The 19,461-nt window shown below is 49.0% G+C and overlaps 1 protein-coding gene across 5 annotated transcripts in view; it reads right to left on the reverse strand.

Moving 5' to 3' along the window:
• The window catches only part of LOC138567368 (uncharacterized), a 963,890-nt gene that overhangs the window by 791,191 nt on the left and 153,238 nt on the right, over positions 1–19,461 (reverse strand). Inside the window, exon 1 of one of the 5 annotated variants that reach the window (XM_069645511.1) lies at positions 3,719–3,818. The exons of the other annotated variants lie outside the window; for them this stretch is intronic. The gene's annotated coding sequence lies outside the window, so the exon portion shown is untranslated. Of the gene's footprint in view, positions 1–3,718; positions 3,819–19,461 lie in introns of those variants that run through there. 5 annotated transcript variants of the gene reach the window in all.

A 19,461-nucleotide genomic window follows, 5' to 3' on the forward strand; every position in this document is an offset into this window, starting at 1 on the left:
CCACTTGTGAGGAGACCACCAGAGGCCACAGGCCTAGTGGCTGCCTGATAGATCAGGCTCCTCGAGCGATCACCTCTTTTTGTGCCAAAGGACCCCCCCTCAATACTTATAAAAGGTTCACTGGAAAGATGAACCCCCACAGCCCCAATAGCACCCTCTGTTGCTGAAGTCAGATTAGCCGGTGCAACTGTTTGCACGACAAATCTGCTCAGATTAGATAGCGTTGCGAGGAGGTCGTCTGGGAGAAGGCAACGTGAAGCTGGTGCACACCAGGAAGCATTGGGTGGGAAAACACACAACACATTGCAGAGTACTAAGCAACCAAGAAGGTGAACCGGGCCTTGCTGCAAAGACTTGAGAGCCTTCCAGAAGGGTACATCTCCTTGGGGTCCAAGTACAGAGAACAGCAAGCAAGCATGGCGGCTGGGGTGGGAACATGCAGTGTGCTGCAAACCAAAGCCTGCTGTAAGGAACTCATGGTGGCAACAGTAAAGATAGACACAAGTGATCACAGTTCAAAGGTGTTTATTAAACTGGAAATGGAGGGTGGAAAAACTCTTAATCTAAACCTAAATCTAAGATGGGAGCTAGCTTCAACCATCAAATAATAATTAGGCAGTCCTAGTGGCGTTGTGTCAAATAAAAGGGCCTATACTAAGAAAAACCTATTGCCAATCCTTATGCTAAATACAAAAATAAGTGTGGGATAATGTTCTTTAAGAAAGAAGGAAGTGTTCACAAAATGATAAGTCAGGATGCAGTATTTGAGGTCTCCCTTCCCCATGTTTTCAGCACTGGACAAGGTGGGACTTTGGAGCGCAGCACACGCTCGAGCTTTCCCAGCACGCGCTAACAATTTTGCTTTCATCAATCAAGGCATCCGGTGATTAAGTCTCTTTTCTATCAAAAAGTCTCTTGCCGCTGAGGCCTGATGAAACAAACAAACAAAAAGTTCCTTTGCAAAATGCACGTTGGGGTGATGCGTTTCCACCCCTGAATCTCCCTCTCTCAGGCTCGGACCCCTTTTGAACATCAGCATACCGCCTTCGGGTTCACTATGGCTTTCCTTGCATTCACGAGTCTTAATGTCTTTTCAAACAATTTACTGTGGACAGCCCTCCATCGGGTTCACTCTTGTCATCACACTGTTCATTCGTTAATTTCACCAAGCGGGATTCATTTCCCTTTGCTTCACATTCATCTGTTGGTCAAAGACTTTCGACTGTACAGGGGATTTTACAAGACCCCCGTATGACCACTTTGACCCCTCTTCTTGCCTTTCCCAAGGCCTTCTGGTGCTGGTAGTTTCAATGATCAGATAATCGCCCAGAGTTTCCTGCGTGAACACCCATGGTGTCAGACTCCTCTGTTGCTGGTCTTCCACTTATTACATCAATAGTTCTTTAAGCTTTTCACAGTTCAATTAGCCGCTTGCTATTTCTCATTCAACACAGTTTGGTTTCTTATCGGTTCTTTTCTCGACTCTCCGGCTGTAATGAACCTGTTGGCTTTCTTATCCTTCGAGTCAAGGTTGGCACCACAGAGACCTGTGTCTCTCCCTGACTTGGTTATCAGCAGAGGAGGGTCTTGTGCACGTAGATATGTTATGTTATGTGATTTGGCCTTTGTATAGTGCTCTATATATCATTGGTATGACCTCAAAGCTCTGGTAGGTAGGTTGAACGCCCTCTGGGACTGCAGTCCAGGTCAGTAGAGCGAGTAGAGAGAGTTGGGGCCTCATTACGACCCAGGAGCTAATGGGTTAACGGGGCCGTAAAAGGCTGCGGCGCCGTTAACCTATTAGCGCCTAATTACGAGGTCCCTTTGCGGGACCCAACCTTAACGGCTGGTGTAGACCAGCCGTTAAAGTAGGGACCCGCAAAGGGACCTTGGTGCTAATTACGGTGCCGCAATTTGCGGCACTGTACTTAGCGCCTTCCCCATTCCCATTGAGCCCTATGGGGCAGAAATGGGAATGGTGAAGGGCCATGGAGGAAGGGGGAATTACCGCCCCGCCAACCTTGTAATGGGGTGGTAATTCCCCCTTTCTCCATGGCGGAGTCGGTAATTTACCGGCATGGACCATGGTGCTAATAGCACCATGGTCTTCCGCCAGGGTCGTAATGAGGCCCTTGGTGTCGTAGGGTGTGTGGGTGCACCAGTTATGTGGGCAGCTGGTGGATTGCCTGATGGTAGCTGCATTCTAGCATTAGGTGTGGTGGTGGAGATATCAGTTGAATGTGTGTAGTCTGGTTGTTGGACACCCAGAACAGTTTCTGGCTGTGTTAGGCCTGTAGGATGCTTATGTGAGCAGCTAGGCTCATTTGTCGTGGGATATAGCTGCGTTTTATTAGAGTGATGAGGTGGTTGTGGGTTAGTGTTTGTATATGAGCAGCTAGGCCGAATTTATCGAGGGGGTGTAGCTGTACTCTAATTGAGTGAGGCTGTAGAGTAGAGAGTAAGCGTAGTGATATGATATGATGGTCCATGCATAAAGCGCTTAAGCATAATGCGCTTCGAAGCAAGTGGTGAAGTACGGGCAAAAGGGACATGCCAGGAATGGTACATGAGGACCGGGAGGGCTGGGTACACATCACAGGGAGCCGTGAAAGGGACAAACAGCAAGCATGCAGGGGCCTGGGGTACCGAGAGACATTACGGGACCAGAGGGGCTGGATATATAGAGATAGGGGGACTGGAGGAACTGGGCAGGCAGTCACAATGTGGGACACGAGGGGGGCATGGGTGTTCAGAGATATCATAGGGGGCCAGGAGGGTGGGCGTATTGTGTCACAGCGGGGAGGCAAGGGCTATGCACATACTTGCATCATATTGTATTGGCAGATTGGTGCAGCGACGGGACGTCTTGGCAGGAGTGGAACGTGGGATCTAGGGGTAGTGGGTACACAGTGACATAGAGGGGAGGTGAGGGGCTGGGTAGACAACAACATCACGGGACCAGGGGGGTATGCATCGATGGCACGGGGGCTGGCGTGGTAGGTGTCAGAATGATCAACAATACTGTTCCCTTCCCTCAACTTCTCCTCACCTTTGTCTTCAATGGAGTCTGTAGGGAGTTCAGCCTCCTTCTTCTTTCGGGATCTTTTAGTCTCCTTCTCCTTTCTATCCTTTTTGTGATGCAAATAGGGGCGTGGCTCCCCAGAGGCCGCCATGACCAGAAGAAAACCTAGTCTCGGGGGCCCCCAAGGAGCTAGCCCCCAATTCCAGGGAAAAAGCCGGCTGGTAGAAAAAACCCTGAGTAGGAGGATGATTTTCCTTTGATGAGGTGACTTGGCTCCGGCAATAAATGGAAGGATATGTCCAGTTCAAAATTAGCGGTTAGCTGTTACTCTGCTGACTTAGGTAAGTAAATAAACCGTTCCAAAACACGGCTGACTGGATCTGAGAGAAGTGCAGCGTCTGGAATCACCGGAGGAAGATGCCTTGCCACAAGGAACGAAGCGGCTCTACAGAACATACTGAGCTGCGAAGCAAAAGGGCGCTGGACTGCGCTAGATACCAGGTAGAAATCTACACCCTGCGAACTGGTGACTGTCCACAGAAGGAGTGAACTCTATGAGTGGAGAGCAAAAGGTAAGAAGGAATAGACTACAGTAGAAGGGGATATAGCAAAGGAATATAAAGTGACAGAAATCTGGAGTGCAGCAAGACAAAACAGGAAATGAGGCTCAGGATTAAGAGGATTGAGAACCCTTACCTCCTCCGTGAATCTTACAGACCACAATCCGCGAAAATAGAAACCCCTGAGGATAGTCACTGCGAGTGTCAGAAGAGAATTCCAGATCCCGGGCAATCTGGAAGGTAAAGAGAGATTCTAAGTAGCGCAAGGACCACCAAGAACTAGCGCTAGTAGTTTTTGGAAAAAACAACGATACAACGCATCAGTTGTACGGTGCGTCTGATGTATATACGTTGTGGCGGCCATGTTGGAAATAAGGCATAGCCGCTTAAAACGGAACACCAGCCTCCATCTTAGGTGTATCTCCATCGGAGCCAAACCTTCCATGGCTGATGCATTACAGTAGGGCACAATAGGGACATCGCAGGGACTGGCGGGCTGGGCATACAGTCACAGGCCCAGAGGGTTACGGGGCGGGCCTGAGAGGCTGACATACACAGCAACCGCAGGATGCTGGAGGGGTCGGGGCACTCAGGGGCATCACATGAACTAGAGGGCAGGGCTTACAGTGACAGGACATGGGGCCAGAGGGATACATAGAGACTGGAAGGACGGGTTTCAGCAACAGGACGGGGGCCAAGAAGACAGGGTACAAGCGACACACAGGCGCTGTGGGGCATACATCGACATCACTGGGACTCAAGGTGGTGGGATACTACAGAGGGAATATAGCCATATCACAGGAGCTTCTTGACTACATCATGCAAGTGAGTGGTGTTCCGCCGAGGGAAACAGCGACACATGTGGCCTGCAGTGGCGGAGGGCTGGGCTTACAGCGACAGGATGGGGGGGGTCAGAGGAATACATAGTGACATCATGGGGAACAGGAAGGCAGGGTACACAGAGACACACGGGCACAGTGGGGCACACAGCGGGATCATCGGGATTAGAGGGGCGGGCAACAAACAGGCACAAAGGGGCATCCAGAGACAGAGGGCTGGTCTTACAGTGACAGGACAGAGGGGCTAGAGGGATATATAATGACGTGGGGAAGGGGGCAGGGAACACAACGGCACACAGGCGCAGTGGGGAATGCAGCAACATCTCAGGGACTAGAGGGGAGGGCAATACATAGGGATACATAGCAACATCACGGGAGCAGGGATATACAGCGACGCACAGGGCACAAATGACATCACAGGGACTAGATGCGTTTTCGAGGGACTAAGAGGGGCATAGAGTGTTTGGGTATACAGCGATAGCATGGGGCGAAGGGGGTTACAATCAATATACAGGTAGTAAGTGGGCGGGGTACACAGGGACAGTTTGGGGACAAAGGGGTTGGGGGTATAATCGAGACATCACAGGGACAGCACAATATCATTAGGTTGCACGATGTTGCTAGGGTACACACCAAAATCACAATAGCCAGGGTCGGGTGCGCAGTGACAACACAGGGCTAAAGGGGTGTGGGGACAGTGAGGCACGGGAACCAAGGGGAAAGGCGGCATGTAGTGATACATGGTGGGCTGGAGCGGATGAGGCTTACAGCGGCGGTACTGGCCCAGAGGGTACACAGTGATTTCACTGGGATCCTGGGTGATATCACTGGATCCTGGGTGGGGGCACAGAGCGACGGCACGGGCCAAATGACATCGGGGACACAACTTGGACGAGTGATGATCCAAGGAGATACATTTTTCTGTATTCAGGGATAGGGTTGTCTATGGCTGAATCAATGTTCATGTTGATTGATGACATGGTTGGGTCACATAGTATTTAGTTTTTTCGGTGTCTTCGAAATTCAATTGCTTCTTAAAGTTGAGGTTGGTGTTATGGAAATGTAGACTTGGGTGTGTCGTATATGAGGAGGAAGCGAGTTCCACAGATTCGTGGTCAAGACTGAGAAAGCGGACCCTCTGATCCTGACAGAGTTATTGGTAGGGATCACTAAAAGGAGGGCAGTGCTTGATTTTAGGGTGCACAGGGGGAGGTAAGGTTTTAGCTTTTCTTGCAGGTGTAATGGGCCGGTCTTGTGCACTGCAAGGTGAGTGATGCACAAGGTCTTGAAAGTGGCTCTTCGTCCGACTGGGAGCCAGTGGAGGGTTCGGAGAGGAGAGGTGTGGTCTCTTGGACCTAGGACGAGGAGCATCTTAGCAGCAGCGTTTTGCGCTCTTTGGAGTTTGTTGAGGTGGTATGCTGGGATTCCTAGGTATAGGGAGTTGGCATAGTCCAGTCTCGAAATTACAATCGACATAACAGCTGCAGGTCTTTTCGAGAAGGAGAGGAAGGGGAAGATGCGTCTGAGAAGTTTGAGATGGTAGTGGCAGCATTTAGACACATTGTTTATCTGTCGGGAGAGGGTTAAGCCAGAGTCCATGGTGCAGCCTAGGTTTTTTACTGTGTCAGAGAGGGGCGGGGTTTGGCCCAGTGAAGGGGGCCAAGGGAGAGGATGAGGTAGAAGCGCAGAGTTGCCGCACACCACAATTCTGGTTTTTGTGGGGTTTAGGAGGAGGTGGGTTATTGTCATCCATCAGTCGATATCTAGGAGACAAGATTCAAGGTCGGGCTGGGGGTTGGCGTCTGATTTGTGGATTTTAAGGATGATTTGGGTATCGTCAGCGTAGTTCTAGCACAAGATGTTGTGTGGGAGGATGATTCCAGGAAGGGTGGACATATAAAGGTTGAATAGGAGGGCAGACAGACATGCGCCTTGCGGTACTCCAGTATTAACCGGGTGAGCAGTTGAGACAAATGGGGAGAGGAGGGTTATTTGTTTCCTGTTGCTGCAGAAGGAGGCAATCCACTTGAGAGCGGTGCCACGGATTCCAAGGGAGTGGAGGCGGTCAAGGAGGATTGAGTGGTTTGGTTAATCGTGTCAAAGGCTGCAGAGAGGTCGAGGAGAATTAGTGCAGCGCATCCTTCAGAGTCTGCAGTAACCTTCAGATCATCCCAGATCGAAGTCAGCAGGGTTTTGGTTCCATGCCGTTGTCTGAAAGCTGATTGTGTGGGGTTGAGGAGATTGTTGGATTCAACAAAGGCATTTAGCTGGGAGTACGCTGTTCGGTCGATGAGTTTTGCAAGGAATCTGGTGTTCGAGATGGGTCTGTAGTTTTTGGGGTCGAGGGATGGCTTTTTAAGAAGAGGCTTGACATGCACAATTTTAAAAGCATCAGGGAAGATGCCAGAGCTGGGAGAATCATTCAGTATGGTTCTCAGGTGCTCTCCTGTGCAGGTGGATGATAATATTTCTTTTAGGACAGAGGTGAGGCAGGGGTCAAGGGGGGAGCCCAATGGTTTTCTAGCAGATAGTAGGTCGTGAAACTCTTCTCTGGAGATAGGTCTGAACGGGTTGAAGGTGGGTGGATCGGGAATTGGTGCGGTGGGATGTGGGGGAGCTGTAGGATTGCTCAGTCGTTGGGGGGGGGGACAGTTTGTTGTTAAGGGCAGTCGTCCTGTGAAGAGCGGTGGTGTAGAAGTGTAGCGATAGTGAGTCACAGAGCGATTGTGATGGGGAGGATTGGGTAGAGGTGCAAGTGGGTTTGACGAATTCAGAAATGATTCTATGAAGTTCTTTGCTGCTGTTTCCACAGTTGAGAATTCGTTTCTTGCAATAGGCTTTTTTGGCATTCCGGATTTTGTCTTTGTAGTTACAATGGTGCAAGGTGAAAGCGGATTTGCTGAGATCTGTTTTTGATGCTTGCCATTTGCATTCCAGAAGTTTATTGTTTTTTGGCGTTCCTCAGTTCGGGTGTGAACCATTTGGGAAATGGTCCATTGCGTGAGGAAGCGTGACGTGAGGGGGGTGAGAGGAATTAGTGATTCATTGAGCCAAGAGCCAAAGGAGTCAATGGTTAGGGATCTGTCTGGGGGGGCGTTGTAGGGCATCTAAGAAGTAGGGCTTCGGCAAGGTCAGGAAGGATCTTTACTTTGTTCCAGCATTTGAGGTCTCGGGGGGGGGGGGCACCAAGGGGGATGTAGGTGGAGGGATGGGGCTGAGGATGGGGAAAGGGATGACAAAGTGGTCGGACCAGATGAAGGGTATGGGGGGATAGATTAATCAGGTTGTGGGAGCTGCAGATTGCATCTAGGGTGTACCCCCTAGAGTGGGTTGGACCGTTCATATGAAGGGAGAGGTTGAGCGCATCAAGGCTGTCGACAAGAGGATGGGTCATGGGGTTGGTGGGAATGTCCAACCAGATATTGAAGTCTCCTAGGAGAGTCAGAGAGGCGTGATTTACTTGAAGGGTTGCTACAGAATCACACAGGTTATTTGAGAAATGTCTGTTTTAACCAGGAGGTCTGTAGATGAGTAGGAAGCTATGGGAGAAAGTCGGAGGTAGCGAGAGTTTAACTAGAAGGAATTTGCATGATGGAATGCATGTCTGTGATTCAGCGAGTGAGACAGAGAAGTGAGATTTGAAGAGGACTTCCACGCTGCCTCCTCTGGAAGGTCTGTTGAGTGAGATGAGCGAATAGCTGGGGGCGAATGCTTCATGTGCAACAGGGGCAAAGTCGTCAGAGAACCAGGTTTTAGTGATAAAGACTATGGGCCTCATTACAAGTTTGGCGGTAGCCTGCGGCCAAGCCTGCACATTTTTCCAGCCCCTGGCAATAGGGAAATACAGGGCCATTACAACCCTGGCGGATCGTGTATTTCCCCATTACCTGGGGTCGGAACATTTTACTCCCCATTCCCATTTAAGCCACATATGGCTCGAATGGGAATGGGGAGGCAGTAGCACTGGCACCATTCAGAGTGGTGCCGGTACTACCGGCAGTGTCTGATCGCGGGTGCCGGTACTCCGGCCAGGTCTGACCTGTCGGGCAGGAAGGCACCCACGAGCAGAACTCCTAGTTTGCCGGTCCGGTAACAACGGTACCAGCAAACTTACAGGTACTGTTGTTACCGGACCGGCAATCTTGTAATGAGGCCCTAGGTCTGGTTTGTCAGAGGAGAGGAGGTCGAAGATGCTGTGTCGGTTTTTTGCTACAGAGCAGGCATTAAAGAGGATGCAGTTGACAATGGCGTGGGTTGTGGGCATGGAGGAGGTCACTGGGAAGAGAGCAGGAGGAGCTTGGGAAGTTGGTGCGGGCTGTGGGACATTCTGGGTTGTTGAGACTGGGAGAGCAGGGGTAATGAAGGGGTAGGGTGCCAGCAGATTTTGAGTGGTGGGCCATGGGGTTAGATCAGTTACATAGGTGGAGGCTGGGAAGAGTAGGCGGGCGGAGGAGGATATGTGAGCGGTGTTGGTAGAGTCGAGGAGGGGCGGGCTAGTGGACAGATGGTCTATGGGTGTGAGGCGGATTTGGGGGTTAGGAATCGGAGTGAGTCTCAGAGGGATCGGGGGGTCTGGTGTGCAGGGAGAGAAGTTGAGAGAGAGGGGGTGAAAGCAGGGCGAGGACAGGGGGGATTGTGATGGGTAGGTGATGAAGAGATTCGGAGGTCGGGTTGAGGCAGAAGTGGTGAGGAGTAAACAGTCTTGGAGGGGGACCAGGGTTGTTTTCTACTTTTCACTGGTTTTGGTGCAATGGGGGTGTGAGAGAGGGTAGGGGGGTCAGAGGGTGATGGAGATGAAGCTACTGTTCTTGCGAGGGCGAGACGTGCTGCCTTTAGAGAGGGGAAGGATATGAGGCAGGGGGGTTGTTGGCGGGGGTCGAGGGTGGGTAGTTCTGAGGTGCGGTCGGGATGATGGGGGTGAAGGGGAGTTAAGGTGGGTGGATGGGGGAGGAAAGGGTGGGCGGTTCTGTAGTGGGTTAGGAGAGAAGCATTTGGGGGCTAGGGGGCGAAAGGGAGGGCGGGATGTTCGTTCGGGGGTGCAAGTAAGGAGTGGAAGACGATGAGAGTTTGAGCTGGTTGGAGCGCCAGCGAGCTCCTCTGGTTTGAGAGTTTGATAGGGGGCAAGGTGTCTTGGCGTGGGGTATTAGGGAGTTCTCAATAGCGGTCAGAGAGAGGATGGGGGCGATGAGTTTGGGTGGGAAAGGTGGAGGGGAATAGGCTTCTGCAGAGGGAGGTGCTTGGCGTGCCAGAGTGCACCTCTGATTTTAGAGTTGGATGCAGGGTGGTGGTAGGACACTGGATGAGTGGCATTAGGCTGTAGTGAAGGGCGCGGGCGGGTTTCAAGGTGTGTGCTCAGGGCAGGAATAGTGCAAGGGTTTGAGAAGATGGGTGCTAGAGCGTGGGTTGTGCTCAGGGCAGGAATAGTGCAACGGTTTGAGAAGGTGGGTGCTAGAGCGCGGGTCCGGGGCCAAGGGGGATGAATGAGGAGGGGAGGGAGGGAGCGGGGGAATCTGGGAATCAGAACGGGTGGGAGAGGGGGATTCTTGCGAGCTGGAGTCTCCATTTGGTGTTGTGAAGCTGGGATTAATGAGCTATTGGTGGTAGATGGGCCCTAAATCTACTAATCAAGAAGTGGGATAGTCTAATAGGAACAGTTTATAGATAGGGTTTTTTAGACTGGCGGAGTAAACCACAGAGATCTCTTGGGTGCACTGTCTAGGTGCGGGAGATGCTTACAGGAACACAGAGTGTTTTCGACCGGCAGAATATAACACAGTAGTAGCTAGGGACCAACAGTTCTAAGTGTGAGTGAGAGGTAGAAACAACACAATAATCTCTTGGCTTTACTAGCTAGGTGTGGAATAAGCGGAGGGGTAGACTGGTTGAATACAACACCGTAATCTTGGGCGCACAGTCTAGATGCGAGACATTCTTAAGAGGGTAGAATACAACACAGTACTCTTTGAGCGCACAATCTAGATGTGAGACAGGCTAAGGTTGAAACAACACAATAATCACTTGGATTTACTATTAAAGTGTGGAATAGGCCGAGGGGTAGACTGGTAGAATACAACACAGTAATCTTCAGCGCACTGTCTTGATGCGAGACATTCTTAAGAGGGTAGAATGCAACACAGTACTCTTTAAGCGCACAATCTAGATGTGAGACAGGCTAAGAGGGCAGAATACAACACAGTAATCTTGAGCGCACAATCTAGATGTGAAACAGGCTAAGAGGGTACAATACAACACAGTAATCTTTGAGCACACTATCTAGATGCGATACATTCTTAAGAGGGCAGAATACAACACAGTAATCGTGAGCGCACTATCTAGATGTGAGACAGGCTAAGGTAGAGACAACACAATCATCTTTACTTTCTAGGTGTGGAATAGGGTGAGGGCTAGTCTTGTAGAATACAACACAGTAATCTTGAGCACACTGTCTAGATGCAAGACGTTCTTAAGAGGGTAGAATACAACACAGTACTCTTTGAGCGCACAATCTAGATGTGAGACAGGCTAAGAGGGAAGAATACAACACAGTAATCTTGAGCGCACAATCTTGATGTGAGACAGGCTAAGAGGGTAGAATACAACACAGTAATCTTGGAGCGCACTAACTAGAAGTGCGATAGTCTTAAGAGGGCAGAACACAAAACTCATCTTTGAGTGCACAATCTTAGGATGGTGGAATACAACACAGTAGACTTTGAGCGCACAATCTAGATGTGAGACAGGCCAAGAGGGTAGAATACAACACAGTAATCTTCAGTGCACTATCTAGATGTGAGAGAGTCTTGAAGTGGCAGAATATAACACAGTAATCTTGAGCGCACTATCTAGATGTGAGAGAGTCTTGAAGTGGCAGAATACAACACAGTAATCTTTGAGCGCACTATCTAGATGTGAGACAGGCTAGGGGGGCAAGGTCTAGGAGTCTATGATATATAATATTTTAATACAGGTAGGTCTGAAATGTTCATTAAGGTTTGACGTAGACTAACATATAACGGTGATGTACATTGTTAAGGAGGGAGCCGTCTCGGCTATGCTGGCCTTGTTGTTTGTTGCTGGTTGACGGCTGGCCACCACCCCCCGCCCCAGCTGACACCCGCAGACACTATTAGGAGCCTCCTCTGTGTGAGCCGCCCTTTGCCTCGGGGTCCCCAGCCGCAGGGGCTGGATGGGCAAAGAGCTGCCCTGGGAGGGTGGTTAAGGCCAGTGATCCAACCAATCATAGAGGAGGGAGGGCCTGGAGGGAGGCGGGAGGACACACGAATCAGGAAGAATCAGGAAGTGGGAGCGGTTTCTTTGAAGAAGCTACACAGATTTCCCAAAGGGCACGGAGCCTCGGTTTTAAGCAAAATGGCAAGTTAAGCAGGCAAAACAGCAAATTATATTGTGATCCTAGCTCACCTTGCGGTTATAGCCGAGGAGACGTGCACGGGCCGCTGCAGAGGAATAGGTCTGTAGAGCAGGGAAAACTAACCAATCAGGAGGAGGGAGGGTGGGAGGGAGGCGGGAAGACACGCGGATCAGGAAGAATCAGGAAGTGGGAGCGGATTATTTGAAGAAGCTACACGGATTTCCCGAAGGGCCCGGAGCTTTGGTTTTACGCAAAATGGCAAGTTAAGCAGGCAAAACAGCAAATTATATTGTGATCCAAGCTCACCTCGTGGTTATGGCCAAAAAGGCGTGCACGGGCCGCTGCAAAGGAATAGGTCTGCAGAGCAGGGAAATCTAACCAATCAGGAGGAGGGAGGGTAGGGAGAGAGGTGGGAGGAAACGCGAATCAGGAAGAATCAGGAAGTGGGCGTGGGTTCTTTGAAGAAGCTACACAGATTTCCCAAAGGGCACAGAGCTTCGGTTTTAAGCAAAATGGCAAGTTTAAACAGGCACAGCAGCAAATGATATTGTGATCCAAGCTCACCACTGCTACAACACACGCTGGCTATTGTTTGCGGTCTTATGATTCCTTCTGTGGAGGATTGTTAGGAAAGATTTCTCTTTACTGCACCTTTCCTTCCATCTTTATGGAACCCCCAAACTTTGTGCTTTTATTCTTGAATCTGACCTGTATGTTTTGCAGTACAGTGAAGCCTTAAGCTTCACTGCACTGGCCTTTGCTCATATGTTATGGGGTAACTGATATGTCCTTCAGGCTGTCAGTACTGGGAAACCTTGTTTCCCTTAGTTGTGTTGCTGAGTTATTACTTTTGGTTACTTTTGTATCACTTGTGGTAACTTTTTACACTGCAGTACAATAGGGTGCATTTTTGTTTTGCCCTAGACTAACACTCAGAGGATTGTTGGTTACTCTAGGTATGCTAAAAGGATAGGCTGGTGGCAGCCATGACTTTTCCCCACTTTTGGGGATTTTTGTTTTAGCTTTACCACGTTTACCGCCTTTGGCTAACTGTGGCTACTGGTCAAACGTGGCCGTGCCACGAGATTTTTCGCCTGTTCTTTTGCCATCTTGTTCTTAGCCTTCTTCCTGGCCTGAGAGGCCAGGAAAATCCTTGTAAGGATGTCCAGTGCCCGGGAAAGCAGAAGCTTTGGTGGGCTACTGGAGGGCTGTGGGTGTTTGCTAGCAGGATGTGGGCTGGGTCTGCCTGACCCCAATCCACAAACTGGTTTCAGCGTGTCAGAGTGGTATGCATGAATGTTCCTGCCAGTGGTCCTAATTGGACCACTGCTGGAGTGTGTGTCCTGGGGCAAGTCCTGCTATTGGCTAGTGGGAGTTTCAGCTATTACCTGGCTTTTAGCATAAGAAAAGGACCCCTGCACCCATTCTTCAGAGATCCTGGAGAAACCGGAAGGAGCCAAGTATCCTGTCCAGCTGTGGGGCCCGCGAAGATACCCGAGACCCGACTGAAGGAGGCCTGGCAAACAACTTCTGCTGCTGTCCTGGAGGAGCCCTGTCATTCTTGTGATCTTTAGTAGTCCTTCGAAGGAGCTACGGCCCTTGGAGTGGAGGGACCATCCATTCCCGACGTCTGCTCAGTGCCCTCCCAGAGGAAGCCTTCGGAAGTGCCCGGGAACTGTCCTGTGGCTGACCAGCTTTGTTTTTGGGCTACCATGCTGCCGGCATCACCGTAGTGAGTTTTGGCCTGAAACTTGGGGGATCATCTGCTGGCCCTACAAACTACCTCCTGCAGGATTTCGGCATCCTAGCATCAAGGGGACCGGAGCTAGAACGGAAAGTCTGACAACGGCTGCTGAGTCCTTTTGCGTCACCGTGCGCTGTGACCACCATTCGAAAATTCCTTACCTGACCCGAGTCAAAGTCCTGAGAGGGGTGCTACATCTAGTTTTTTTGCATTCTTCGACCGATAGTTCTTGCAAAAATAAAAGACACCATATCACCTTGAACCTGCAACCCCTGGGAATCGAGGGCTGCGACATTTGGTGGGAAAAGCAATGTCGGACACACTTCCTTTGTTCTGCCAAGTCTAGGGAAGAATCAGAGTACGTGGGTAAGTTACAGAGTTTCTAACCTAACCCTATACTCCCATTATAAGCATACGGGCTTATAATAAACCTTATTTATAACAATATTGGCTATGCAATAGGTTGCTTGCGCAAGACATCTGACTGTTGGGGCTACTTTTGGGCATTAGTCTAACTTGAACGATAAGAACCCTTCACTGGACCCCAGACACCTTACCTGCACTTTTTTCCTGCATCCTATCTTCTGTGGAACTGTAACCTGAACTATTGGGCAAAAGGCCCCAGGCAACTAAGGGCTGGACAATTTTAGTTAGGGATCATCTCTGTGGACCATAAGTGCATAATACTTGTCTAATCTTTCCTTTGCAGGAGTTTCTGATGTGTATTATGCCCTATACCAAAGTGAATGTTATATGTATGTAGTTTGATATTGTTGTGTAATATGTCTACTGGCTAGTAGTCATGTTTCTATAGTGTGTCTTGGCCATAAATAAATAACTGTATTTTTATACATCGTGTCTAGGTGTAATCTGTAATTCCCATTGTGTGACCACATTGTGGACCCTTTACAAACTCACCCCCTCTGAAGAACTTAACCGACCGCCTGTCACTGCTACCTAAACTGGTTTGGCTACAGCTTCCCAGAGCTGGTTCTGTCACAATATAGGTTTGCTTTCTATACACCTGTCCACCATGCCAGAGTATAGAAAATCAGTCCTAACAAGGATTCACTGGCCTTAGTCGGAAAGGGCAAGGTCGCTTCTCTCCTTGTCATCCCCTTGGTGTGCGCCGTCTTTCTTCTCCTCTTGAACTGCCGTGCTGAGTTAGCTCTCACGGCGTGCAGTCTACCTTGCTTGCCCTGTGCTTTTGTGCTCCATCTTTTATCCCTGTGGGGAAGGGAAAGGGCCGTCATGTTTTTGTGTGATTCTGGTCAATGGCCTGACTTTGCCTGACCCTTGTGTTGGGACATGTCAGGTAAACGGCTCTAGTGTTAGTCCGTTGTCTTCCATGTTGTGCAAGTGTTTGTGTCGGAAAAAGGGGGACAGTGTTTTTGAATGTCATACGTGGTAAAATGGGAAAAGGTGTAAAAAGAAGGGGGATACTGTGTCTCACCCATCAGTGTCCCACTCCCACTGCCCATCCAGGTGATCCTCCCCCACTGGTCCACCCACAGGAACTGGATCCAATAGCGCTGGCTGTGTCCTGGCCACCTGGATGTAGATCCCCAGGGACTAGTTAGGGGGAAGCCTTCGGGTTTCTCGCATACTCTTCATCCATGCGATGTAGCCACATTTGTTTCACAGGGGAACCGGGAAAGAAAATCTACATTTCCCTGGTGTTTTCCTTTTCGGTGTTCCACCATGAATCAATACGGTTGTAGGTCTACACCCCATCGAATGACCCGAGGGTTGGAATCTTTCAAGAGGTTTATATGGTATGAGTGGACTTTCTGTTTTCTGGTTGGTCTATCTTATACGTACAGGTTCCCGTCCGTTCTATTATCTCATAAAGTCCATGCCACTTAGAGACAAGTTTATTTTCTGAGGTAGGTAAAAGGTCCAGTATTTTCTGTCCTATGGAAAATGACCTTAAATCTACTTTTTTATCATAAGCAGCCTTTTGTTGATTCTGGGCTTTCCCCATATGAGTACAAACCAAGTCTCTGACCATTTTCATATGTTCTCGCATTCGAGTGGCGGTTTGTGAGATTGGAATGGGGGCCTCCACTCGTTCTTCCCAAGTTTCCCAGAGCATGTCCAAGAGATCTCTGGGTTCTCTTCCATAAAGCAACTCAAAGGGAGAGAAACCTGCGGAAGCTTGAGGGCTTTTCTTATGGCATATAATGCTCATGGGATCAGTCCTTCCCGTCGTTGTTTACTAACTTTGATAAAATTAGTTTCAGGGTCTTATTGAATCTTTCTACCAGATCATCGGTTTATGAGTGGTACACCAAAGTTTACAAGGCAGTGATGTCGAGTAGCTCTTTCACTTCGGCCATAAGCGTACTAATAAAATTTGAACCTTGGTCTGTTAATATTTCTTTGGGAAAGCCAACCCTGGAGAAATATGGCAGAAGATGCTTAAGGATCTTCTGGGTGGTGTTATTACACATTGGGAATGCCTCGGGATTTCGGGTTGCATAGTCTACGATCACCAGGACATATTTATTGCCAAATTTAGATGTCTCTAGTGGTCCTATTATGTCCATGTCAGTTCTGGAAAAGGGGACTATGATCGGTAACGGGTTCAGAGGGGCAGGTAATGTGATGTGCGTACTGGTCTTTTGACATATTTTGCATGTCTGGATAAAGGTTTTTATATCGGCGTGGATACCCGGCCAATAAAGTTTCCCACTAATGTGCGCCTGTATTTTGAATTGTCCTAAATGCCCTCCAGTAAGGTGGGGATGCGCGATCTCTAGCACAACCATTCAATGACTCTTAGGTTTAGTTTAGTTTATTACTTGTAGAGCACACCTAACCCTGAGGTATCTGGGCGCTTAGCATAGGTGAATTGTTACAGGTACAATCGCAGGGCAGTGAGCAAGGCAAGAGGACCAGGTTACAGAATGACCCACATAACAACAACATGGTGACAAAAACAGTAAACTAGGGAACAGTCCTCCCTGGGCTGACGAACAGTGGTAAAAAGCAAAGAAGTGGTGGTACAGCAGTTGACAAATCTAAGGGACAGGAGTACTTAATTCACAGAAGTCAGATAATAAGAATGGGATCAACAGCTCGGCATTGGATTCAGTTCGGTAGAGGTTGATGAGGGAGCTAGTGTAGCTGGGCAAAGAGCCATTCTTTCACTTTGGATCTGAAAGTCCAGAAGGATGGTTCCGCTCTGATGGCCGTGGGGAGGGTGTTCCAGCACTTGGCCGCTAACACTGGGAAACTAGACCGCCTGCAGTTCTCAGTTTGAAATTGCAGATATTTTCAGGCAGTGTAGGTATGAGGATCTAGTAGGTCTGGATGATTGGTTCCTCGAGAATTTGTCAGTCAGATATTTGGGGGCTGTTTTTGACAGGCCTTTATGTGTGACCACAAGTGTGCGCAGAAGGATTCTGGTCATGTACTGTAACCAGTGTGTGTCACGTCTAATGGCAGAGATATGATTAGAGTGTGGGATATTCAAGGCGGATCTAAGGGCATTGTTCTGAAGAACTTGTAGTCTATTTAGGTTGCGGTCAGTAGAGCCTAGGAATAGTGTGTTAAAATAGTCCAGCTTGGATAAGATCAATGCCCTGGCTAGTTTAAGGTAGCTATTCGTGGATAAAAAGGGTTTACAGGCATTGATTTGTTTGTTGGTGTAGGCTGTGGAGGAGGCGGTGGTGTTGACTTGTTTTTTGAGGGAGCGGGTGGAGTCTAACTAAACACCTAGAGTTTTGACCTCATTGACCACTTTGATGTTGTTCCCATCAATGTTGAAGGCTTTGTAGCGGGGTCAAGTTTGTTCAAACGAACTTGGGAACCAACTATCAGAAGTTCTGTCTTGTCATCGTTTAGACAGAGGCTGTGGGTAGCCATCCAAGTCTGAATTTCAAGGTAGATTTCATGAAGCTGTTTTGAATTTTTTTTGTAGCAACCAGTGAGTTTAATGTGGACCTGCGTGTCATCCGCATAGTTTGTGTAGGTGACAACCAGGTTACCAAGATGGTCAAAGAGGAGCTAGTGAAAATGTTATAAAGCGTGGGTGAAACACAGGAGTCCTGAGGGACTCCACAGTGGATAGGTACTGGTTCCACCGACACTGTGGGTGCAAAGCCCCTTGTTGTTCTATTAGTGAGGAAAGAATGGATCCAGCTGACGGGGTTCGCTGAGAATGCTGCAGCCGTGGACAGATGTTTGGTCAAGATCTGATGGTCAACGAGATCAAATGCTGCCGAAAGGTCCAACGGAAGAAGGAGAGCAAGCTTACCTTTATCTTTGGCTTCATCCATTTGGATTTTTAAATCGAGGAGGGCAGTTTCAGTACTGTGCCTAGATCTGAAGCCGGACTGTTGCAGGCCGAGAAGGTTGTTGTCCTCCAAATGTTTTTGGATTTGGAGATAAGCTGCTCTATCTAGTATCTTTAGGAGGAATAGGACTGTTGTTATGGGTCTGTAATTGGTGGGAATGTTTGGATCTAGGTTGGGCTTTTTGAGGAGAGGCATGGCCCATGCCTCTTTAAGATTGTTGGGGACTGAGCAGCTTTTGAAGGATGAGTTAATCAAGACAGTGATGAACGGTGCTAACTCTTTTGCTCCGTCCTTGATAACGGAAGCAGGGCAGGTGTCTCCCTGGCAGCTAGAGGGTTTGAGCCCCAGGATGATATTTTCCACTTCTTCAGTATTGACTGGGGAGAAATGGAACGGGTGGCACGAGGGAGGTTGTGGGTCAGGTGTTTTTTTGTGAGTGGGCATTAGGAGCTCGGCTGTTCTTTTTAGTCCCAATTGTGGCTTGTAGTAAGGCTATTTTGTCTGATAAGGCTTTCTGGATATTAGCACACCAGGCCTTGTCTTTAGTGCAGTCATCTATGGGTGGAGCTATAGACTCTAATTCCCTTACAATAGAAAATAGTTCTTTAGTACCAGATTTTGCGTTCTGGATTCTGGCGTTGTAGATTTCTCTTTTGGTATTGGTAATGGCAGATTTGTAGGTAGCAGTGGCAATAGAGAACCTTTCCTTTTTCGGGATTAAAGGAGGATCGTTTGGCGTTGCGTAGTGCTTTTAAGTCGGCAGTGAACCATTTGTTTAAGTGGGCGGCCGGTTTAGCTTTTCTTAATTTTAATGGGGCAATTTTATTTGGAGCATGTTCTATGATACCGTTGTAAAGGTCAACCAGGGAAGATGGGTCCATGTCTGTGTTATGGGGGAAGTCAGTGATGCGCTGTAGCAGTGGTAGCAGGTTGTCTGGGGTCATATTACATTTATCCTGGACAGGGATTGTGGGGCAAAGGCAGTATTAATACTAGGGTGAGCATCCTTCGGTATGGAGAAGGTGATGCATTGGTGGTCTGACCAGGCACAGGGTGCGTTGTTGAGGATTGTAATGGAGCAGTTAAGGTCTACCAGCCAGTCCAATGTTCTACCCTTGGTATGGGTGGGTTTATTACTACGTTGTTTGAATCTGAGCTGTGTAACAGCGTTTTCTAGAGAGGTGGCATTGGGATCATTGGATTCATGAAGACCTAAATTGAGGTCTCCCAGCAATATTACTTGCGAACCCGGTTTGGTATTTTAGGTCAAAAGTTGGGTTATGCCTTCCTCAAAAGGAGGACATGGCCCCAGGGGGTCGAAAGATAAGATGATGTAAGATGGTGCGGGTGACTGAGAGCAGGGGTTTAATTGAGAGAAGTTCTGCTGATGGGAGGCCAGTGTTTGGGAATCCTCTGAGGCTCAGGTGGTATTTGGCTATGAAGGCAACTCTGCCGCCTTTGCCAGTGCCTCTGTCTGTTCGGATGATTGTATAGTTATCTGGGATGGGTAGCGAAAGGGTGGGTCCTGCTGCAGGGTCTAGCCAGGTTTCTGTTATGGCGAGGAGATCCAGTTGGTTAGTAGTAATAAGGTCAGCAATGTCAAGGGCATGGGTGACCAAGGAGCAT

The sequence above is a fragment of the Ambystoma mexicanum genome, chromosome 2p, assembly GCF_040938575.1.
Source record: "Ambystoma mexicanum isolate Mex_15411 chromosome 2p, UKY_AmexF1_1, whole genome shotgun sequence".
Classification (NCBI taxonomy): domain Eukaryota; kingdom Metazoa; phylum Chordata; class Amphibia; order Caudata; family Ambystomatidae; genus Ambystoma; species Ambystoma mexicanum.